This window comes from Lissotriton vulgaris, chromosome 9 (genome assembly GCF_964263255.1).
Source record: "Lissotriton vulgaris chromosome 9, aLisVul1.2, whole genome shotgun sequence".
In the NCBI taxonomy this organism is placed as follows: domain Eukaryota; kingdom Metazoa; phylum Chordata; class Amphibia; order Caudata; family Salamandridae; genus Lissotriton; species Lissotriton vulgaris.
In genome coordinates, this window is record NC_141697.1 from 228,260,779 (window position 1) to 228,270,335 (window position 9,557).

Here is a 9,557-nt window from a genome sequence, read left to right on the forward strand (position 1 = left end):
AGCCTAAATATTTAATGTGGTTAGGACTCCAAGTAAAATTAGAGGCGCTAAAATCAGGTTTAAAAGTGTACTTTGTTAAAGGTAAAATCTCGCATTTATCATTATTTAATTTGTAACTAGAGATGTTGAAGTAGGCTTGTACTTCTTTTAAGAAAGCGGGGATTGAGTCATTCGGTTGAGAGATTAAGAGCATAATATCATCTGCGTATGCTGCGAGTGCTGCAAGTTTAATATGGGGGTGGAATGTTTGGAAGCCATGTAAATTAGGATTCTGACGTAATTTAGAGAGGAATGGAATGGAATGGAATGGAATGGTTCCAAAGCCAAGTTAAAAAGGAAAGGGGAGAGAAGGCATCCTTGACGGACACCTCTCCCTAAATCAATCCATTAGCACATACAGCCGCTCTAGGATTAGAATAAAGGAGAGAAATCGAAATCAGGGATATAAAATTGGGACCAAAGCCAAACCATTTGGGTGGGAAAGACCAGGAAAAGCATGGAGGGGGATTGTGTTGTTGTGAGTTTTTCTTCCTCTCAACTGGTGGACCATATTGTGAGACAGGCAGGTTCATTTAGGATCCATAATGACTCCATCAACATTTTACCTTTAGGTTTCTTCTATCCTTCTACCGCTGCAGTTGACTTACACAGGAGAGAGATTAATTCTCAGGTAGTCCCTTCCAGCAATTTGGTTCCATTGAGTAATAGATTTGAGGTCTTTAGCTCACTTGATGCCAATGATTGACTTCAAGGTCCTGAAATACGGGAACAGCGGGTAGGACACACAGCAAATATGCACACTGCTGAACTCCCTATAGTTACTGAGTTGCAAGGAGCTATTACTCCTGCCCTGGGAGCCAGTGCAATACTCAGCAGCTCTACCAATGTTAATGCTGTTAGTATACCGCAGGAGGATATAGAAAGTGGTTCAAATAGTCCTGGAAGGTTGGCGGAAGGAGTGATCCCCAGTCCACAACTATTGGAGGATGAATCCAATGTGCTATCATCGGTTTCTTGGAATGTGGCTGGGCTCAGAAGTAAAGTAATATCATTGGACTGGCTGTCCTTTATAGACAGTCAGGATTTAATACTTTTACAGGAAACCTGGTTGAATGTTCCTGAGTTTAGACCCGGTTATCTTTCCTTTTATGTCCCTGCTGTCCCTAGTTCTCGAGGTCGATCAAAGGGGGGCCTCCTGACATGGGTCAAACAAGATAGCCGATTCATTATCAACCAGGTTGATACAAATAGCAGAGATATTTTATTAATACGAATCCAGTGCCCCGGATACAATCTGTTATTCATTTTTAATGTTTATTCTAGGGGCATGCCAGTGGGTAAACCCTCGCATACTATTGAAGAGCTAGATTTACTCCTAGATCTATATAGAGAAAAAGGTAACATTATAGTCGCAGGGGACTTAAATTGCTGCTTCGAACCCTTAGACAGCAATGACATAGATCTTACTTTGGAAGAAGATGGCCCATGGAATATCCCCCAGTTGACACTTTTACCTATTAAAAAGTGGACAGATGCAGCTTTGCAGCTCAAAGTCCTTTGTGTTGGACATGGGCTTCGTGCCCTAAATGGCAGAACTGCTTCTGATAAATGTGGGGCTTTTACTTTTAATAATGGCAGTCGCAAGAGTTGTATCGACTACATACTTACTAACAAAGAGAACTGGCCTAATATTGAGAACATGAAGGTAGTCGAAAGGGCCGAAAGTGATCACGACCCACTTCTCCTGTCACTTAAGATACCAATTTCTATCCCACCCGAAATTCTGCCTGAGGGGATGGAGATTGTTCTATCTAATGATACTAGACGCGTCAAATGGGCCAATTGTTTGGTGGATGAGGCCAAGATTGCGGCAATGAGGGCTATGACAATTGAGGCCACAGACAAACTTCAAAAACACATTATTCAGGGAGAGGCAGTGGCTCATGTTAGTTCAATCCACACCAACCTTTTTAACCAATTAAAGGGCTTTTTTTATTAAAAAGGTTTCTATTAGACAAAATAGGCCCCAACAATGATATGGCAAGTCGTGTAGGGCTGCATATAAAGCCCTCGCTGAGGCAGTTAAATCCAAGGATAGAGAATTAGTAAAGTGCGCCCGTTCTATTTATTATTGGAGACATCTATACCTAGCCAGTAGGGAACGATCAATGTGTACCTTTTGGGATATGGTCAAATGGGGCAGGGGTATACAGAGGGGAGAACCCACAAATTATGTTTCCCCCGACCTCTGGGTCACTCATTATGCGTCCCAATTTGTGTCGGTTGACACAATTAGAGAGACCAATGAGGATCATATTCCCCCTAATCAGGACCTAAGTCCCCTGCATTTTGAGAGGATAGAGGTTGATAAGGTACTGAATACTATCCCTAAGGGTAGGGCACCAGGATTAGATCTAGTCCCAGCTGACTTGTTTGTACATGACGAGTAGGTTTGGGTTCCGTACATTCATTCCTTGATAAACGGTATTGCCTTGGGATCGCCAATACCGGATACCTGGAAGGGCGCAGTGATCATCCCGATCTACAAAAAGGGGGAGCGCGCCGATCTAGGGAGTTACAGGTCTATAAGTCTCATAGACTGTATCCAAAAGGTGGTAGCAAGACTTGTACTGCAGAGAATTCAAGGGTGGATCGAGGAGGAAGATGTGTTATCACCATTGCAAGCAGGATTCCGCAGTCACACAAGTACTGTGGACCAGGTCTTCAGGTTCGTTTTAATATTCTGGCGGCTGGTTGTGTTAGGGGGGGTACGATTTATGCGGCATTCGTCGATCTTAAGTCAGCGTTCGACTTGGTGCCGCGTGCTAAAATGTGGGATGTTTTTGAAGAGCAGGGCATGCCAGCTAACATTCTGTCCTTTTTAAAAATAATTACATGAGGACAATTTTGCCCAAGTCAGATGGAATAAACAGGGTGGTGTTACCGATAAGTTTCGGATTGCTAGAGGTCAATCAATATCAATAAAAAAACTTTATTTCGGTTATTTTGCAAACCATAAAAGTACATATACAATATAAAATTCTTATCACACAAAAAGATGTAAACACATATCATGTAAAGTGCCAAAAGTGGAGAAAAAAAATGCTTTCTTCCACAGAATAAGGTCAGAACAGAAAATGAAAATATAAATAATACAAAATTCACAGTGAGTCATTACTGGTCCAGACAATTTCTCAGTTTAACAGTTAGTTTTAAAAATACCTTAATTTGGAGGATACTGTCACTATGCAAAAGTTGTAAATACATTAGTGCCGGTCTGATTTGTGTAAAATTAAGTTTTTTTAAAAGTGTTACCAGGTAGCACTTGCGTGGGAATTCATAAAACATAAAAATATAAAATGCAGCATATCCTGCGAAGACTTTTCGTCGCAGCCGCAGGGTGCTGCCAATTTGTTAAAAATGTCTGTTTTTGGTCTGATCAGCAGATGATGGAAGAGATTTAACCTGAACCTCGTTAGGAGAAATTTTTCATGGTAGGTCAATGAGCCAGCCAGGTACGGTTCTATGGTTTCACAAGTTTTCAGCATGGCAGATTTCCTCACGCTTTGTTTCTGAAGCTCCACATCCTCCCTCTGGATCCTCCTATCCAGAAGGAGGGCCCGTTTAATGAGCTCCAGATCCCCTTTTACAGTTTGGCTTGGGTGTTCAAACAGTTCTAGACGACCAAGCCTAGCAAAGTTGGATTTCAGATATTTTAACCAAGGGGTACACATTGCCTTATCCTGACTCAAAAAGTCCCTCACAATCAAATGCGTTAGTGGTATATCCTGGTTCAACCACAGTTTTAGCCAACAAGTCAAGAGACGTAGACAAAACAAATCACTTAGATATTGCGTCCCTAACTCTTCATGTACAGCAAGATTGGGGGTGCCTACCGGGACATACAGGAGACGCTTCAGAAAAGAGTTTTCAGCAATCTGCAGGTGCTCACCACCAACATACCCCCAGATTTCACTCCCATAAATGGCAGTTGCCACTGACTTTGCATTATACAATTTCAGCATGGCACAAATTTGGCAGCAAAATTAAAAATGGAAGCATTAACCCTCACAAGTTCTCCTTTCTTTTTTGCAAGGTGAGGGGCCCAATTAAGTTTGGTATCAAAAAGAACCCCGAGGTAAGAGAACGTTTTTGTTAAAGGGATTACAGTTTCATCAATTTTAAAGGTGAAAGTCCTTCTTGGTTGCTGGCCTACTTGCATGACAAATGATTTTGAATTGTTAACCAAAAGATCTCTATCTGTCATGAACAATTTAAAAGCATTTAGGAGGGATTTGAGTCCCTTCTCAGTTCTCGAAATTAAAACCGCATCATCTGCGTACAGGAGTATAGGTATTCCCCGCCTACCGACTCTCGGGCAATCTGCCGAGACGTTCTGAAGCACGTTATCTAGCTCATTGATATAAAAATTAAAAAGGAAGGGGGCCAAGATGCATCGTTGGCGAACACCCTTTCCAATGTTAAAATTATTCGTTACACTCAGATCTTGGGAGTATCTCACGTTAGCTCTGGTGTTGTTATGCAGATCAGCCAAGAAACCAACCAAACCGCTATCTACCCCCTTCACCTTCATGGACCGCCACAGCTTTTCCCTGTTAACACAGTCGAAAGCTGAGGACAAATCCATGAAGGCGAGATGGATGGTGCCCCTTTGCACTACAGTGTACTTACTTAATATTAAAAAGAGATTAAGGCACAGAGTTATTGTAGAGCGACCACTACAGAAAACATACTGAGAAATGGACATAATGTTTTTTTTCCTCTGCCCATTCAGATATTATCTGCAATACCATTCTTCCTACAATTTTAACCATAGAGTCTATTAATGAAATGGGTCTGTAACAATGTGGGCTACCTTTGTCCCCCTTCTTAAAAACAGGGACAATTGTAGAAACACCCCATGATTGCGGACAACCATCTTTCACAGCAGCATTAAAAACAGACTCTAGTATGGGTGCCCAGAAGTTGGGCTCAGACTTAAATAAGTCCGGCGGGATCCCATCAGGCCCTGGGGCTTTCCCAGCTGTTAGTCCAACAATGCCCTTGATAACCTCACCTCTATTAAAACTAATCATTTCACCACCACTGACTGAGGGGCAGTGTTATAAGACTCATCCAACGAGCAACAATACAATTTCTTAAAGTGTTCTTCCCAGTCCTCCTTAGATATATGGCATTCTAATCCATCGCCCTGCTCCTGGGCCAAAAAAGGTTTCCTCATCACTGCCCAGAATCTAGTGCTACACTGCAGAGTAGTGGGATCAAGAATCTCACTCCATGCCTCTTCCCTAAGGGATTCCTTGTGTCTGGCAATAATAGTTTTATAATTCTTCTGGCATAGCTGAACTTTTGCCTTTATTCTTGGTTTGGTAGCCAGTGCTAATCTTAAATTTCTGGCTGCTTTTGAGCATTCATGATTAAACCATTTAGGTCCCTTGATCTCCAACTTCTTTACAGGAGCTGACAACAGCTTTGAAACCTTAACCAATAGATTTTGAAAAGCACTAAGGACATTGTTTGGCTGTGCGCCTTCTTGCCTACAGACCATAATCTCATCTGCACAAGCAACTTTAATCTCTTTGTACAGCAGGTCTGGGGTGATCTTGGACCATCTTAATCGCCGTCTCCCATCTGTCGTACTCACCCTACCTGTAGTGTGATTCAATCCTTCTTTGACGGACCATGGGCCCCTCATGTGTACAGTGAGTGGATTGTGATCGCTAAATTCACTGTCATCAATAATGAAGGAATCCACAAAGGACTGCATTGATGATGTTAAAAATACATAATCAATGAAGGTTCCCCTCCCGTGACCCTTAAAGGTCGGTATCTCAAAAAGCATAGTAGGGTCCAACAGTGCCATTGTCGCCGTTAAGTCCAGATCATTAAGCATATCATTTAAGTGTTCCCCCTCAATTGTGTGTTCTAGGTGAAAACCCTCGGACCGCGCACAGTGCAGATTCCTGATACACTTAAAGAGGGGGGTCCCCGCAGGGATGAACATTAAAATCCCCCATGATCAAGAGATTATGCGAACAGTCCTTCATAGAACTACTAATGAAAGCATTCAATGCTACTATCTGGCTAAGGGCTGAACAAGAATTAATAGCATTATAAAAATTAACCACACCGGCCATACAGTTTTCCCCCAGTAAAACTAAACCGATAATACCAGCATTGCATGTTGAGACTCTACGTACTTTGCAGGATAATGCAACAGAAACGAACGTAACCATTCCCCCCTTGGGTCTGCCCCTAATAGTTGCTGTTGCAGGGACATAAAAAGCCTTGTACCCTTCGAGAAAGTGGTTGCATTCAATGGACCAAGTCTCCTGCATGCAGATGATTTGATACTGCTTAATGTACCTGATCCAGTTACAAGCCTCCATCTTAGTGCCCAGGCCCGCAATGTTCCATGAGATTACATTGTTCTGCCTCGTTTTTATGCGAATTATCTCTGTGCATCCCACTTCCTCCAATCTGTCATTTCCCTGACCCACAGATTCCTCACGTCAATCACATGACTCTAGGCCTGAAAGTGTGTCATATCTATTCTGTGTTGCAATACTGAACCCATTCCCACACTGGTTACCAACATTGTACAAATATCCTCCATTAGGGGTCGGTGGCTGAATAGGAGTAAATGGTCTAAATGACCCAGAGTTCAGTGGGGCTTTAATTGTAATGCCTCGATTCTCGAACCATTCCCCTCTCATATAAAACAGCAGTAGTTACAGTGCAAGTTGCTTAGCGTTCTAGCTCCAAGCCCCGTTTCCGTCCTGCTGCATCTTTGCCTGACTTCCGTTTTCGTCACTTCCTGTTTTTGCGGCGTCCTCCATGTGTGGACTTGGGTCTTTGTACACTAAGTTCCGTGCTGAGCTTTAAAGGTGCTTTGTTAGTGTTGTTCGTGGGAACGGTTAGTTACCGCGTTTTTGTGACAAGTCTTTTGTTTGTTCTTGGCTTTGCCGTCTTTGTTTTCTTTTTTCCCCGTTACCCTGTTGGGTGCTGCGTGGTACCTCCCTCTATCCTCCTCAGGTGCTCCGTTGTTTGTTTTGGAGTATCTCCCGCCACGCTGTTGTGGGCTGTAGTTGTAGTGCACTTTCCCCTTCCTGGTGCTTCGTTGGGTGACCGGATTTTGTCCCGTTACCCAGCCGGGTGCTGCTATTTATTTAAGTCCTTTTCTCCGGTCCTGGTGTTCTGGGGTGCAGCCGGACTTGGTCCCACTTCTCGGCTTTGCATTACAGTTTGTCTATCCTGTGGCAGAAGCCCTTACCCCAGTTTCTCCGTGAATCCTTATTATTCAATACTTTGGAGAATTTGCGTGGACCACACCCAGTGCAGTGTATATTTACAGCTCATCTCTACTGAATCACGGTAACAGCGTGTTTGCGCAACCTTTTTGTTACTTCATGTATGTGTTGGTTTCTTTATCCGAATCTTAATCTAATAACATCCTTGACAGATTGCTACCTACACCTAAGGAACAAGCACATATATAACATTGAGAAGGCCTATTTGGGTATAAACCTACAAGCCCGTTTTTGAGTGCCCTCACAGAGCTAATTGGTGAGCCTAATTTTCCTTCATGTAGATTATGCATATATTGAGTTGGGTTAGTGTATATGCTTTGTTTATTTGTTACACAGGAACACAGTGAAAGGGCTCCAATAGAATTTCCATGTATGCTGACATATAGAAGCCTAGTAGGAATCCCATGCATGCTGCCATCTATGTTAACTACTAGAAGATCATACAAAAGTGGTAGGTTACATGTTAGTGTTATCATCATAAGTCTCATAGCGTTACATAACTAGTGCTGATCTAACCCATTCCTTTCATTCCAACCTGTTCATCTCACAGACATCCTTTACCGTGGTGCCATCGACAAAGAGCTGTTTATTTCTTTCCCCCACCTTTCCTTGTTTTGTTTCCCTGTTTTCCCCTGGCGTGCCACTCGCTACTCTAGAGTCTGATAGAGTCGAGAGGCCGTAGGGGAAGGCTGAGGACTATTCATCAGTTTCCTGACGCTCCTGTGGAACGATCCAGCAAGCCATTACATTAATCAAGTGGGTATAGAAGTAACCAAGTGGGCGTACACATATACTATCCACAGTGTAAACTAAAGAAGCCGCTCTTAATAAGACTGTGGCAACATGTTGGGGATGTTTGAAGTTAACAATAATGCAATCTCCATTTGTTGTCTTTCTGGATGTTCCAATCCAGTTCACCCTCCTTGTTGACAATACTTGGTTAGCAAATGGTACTGGAAACCCACAATTTTTGTTCAACCATGATACTGTTCTATTTTTTAATGAGTCATGGGATTCCTCATAGGACTGAAGAGAATGACACTCAGTGGGGGGAACATTTGTAAGAACAACCACATATGGTGCGCAATCAGGAGGAAGGTTAGCATAGCGGCTTTTCTTTACATACATATGAGCCGGCGTTCCCTCTAGGTCTACCGTGGCCTTTTTATTCTGGGTGATTGGAGGGGTAAACTCACGTGGGGCTGGCTCAATTACAGATATTAGCTGGCTGGTTTGCTGTAAATTCACTCTACCAGCTCCCTCCCCCTCAGCAACTGGTCTCTTATCCACCGCTTTTGATCTTCCCGCAGCGGCTGAGGCCAAGTGTGTTGCTAACAACCCACCCAGTCTCTCGACTTCTAGGGCCACGGTATCTAATTTGGAAATCAGGGGTTTCATCAGCTCTACAATTTTTTCCTCTATCTTAACTTCTATCGTATGGGTTAGAAGGGCAAATTACTCCGAATTTATATTTGTTTTTTTACCATCCACACTTTTTTCTTCCTGAGAATCAATTATAACTGCAGCACTATTTGGGGCTGAATGGCCTTTTTCTACTCTTTATTTACTGTTCTTTCCTCCACGTTTAGTTTGTGCCTTTCTGCATGATCTCACTGGCCTAGGGGAGGGTGGTAACTCTTCTGCTGTGTCGTTAATTATATCAGGTCGGTCTTCATTTGGTTCAACATGAACCTGTGCTTTGGCTATTATGATATCCCCATTGCCCTGATCCAAGATATCAGTTACAGCCAGATCCACCAGTGGGAAAGACAACTCTTCATGTAAATCAGGGTGATTGCCTCAACCTAATGAGGCCCTGCGCTCGGTGTTAATTTGGGTCACCTTTTTTACCAAGTAATTGTCCATGGTTCCTAGGCCAGATGCAGTTTTGTTTGTCTTGGCCATAGACATAGTCCAAACTTGCCTATATCCCACAAGGCTAATCGAGTAACAGAGATAAATATTCACAAGCACTTTGCACTAATAACAATTAAGTGGGACTCACTTAGATCATAGGTCCTTAAGTAAAGCCCCAAGGACTGTGGCCCAGCCCAGCCTCCTCTGGTCTCCGAGGGCCACAGAGTCCCGCGAAGCGGGGCAGAGCGCTGTTTAAAGGCGCCTCCTGGCGCTTGCGGTGCGTGTCAGAGCAGCGCCACTGAGGCAGCCGGGAGTTGAAGTCCCGGGGCGGCGGCGCAATCCCAGCAGGTTGTGACTCCTGGCGGTGGC

The 9,557-nt window shown here is 43.4% G+C and overlaps 1 pseudogene; it reads right to left on the minus strand.

Annotated features, from left to right (window-relative positions):
* Nucleotides 1-4,739: 4,739 nt before the first annotated feature.
* LOC147689866 (uncharacterized) lies at nt 4,740-6,410 on the minus strand (annotated as a pseudogene).
* Between the last annotated feature and the right edge of the window lie 3,147 nt (nt 6,411-9,557).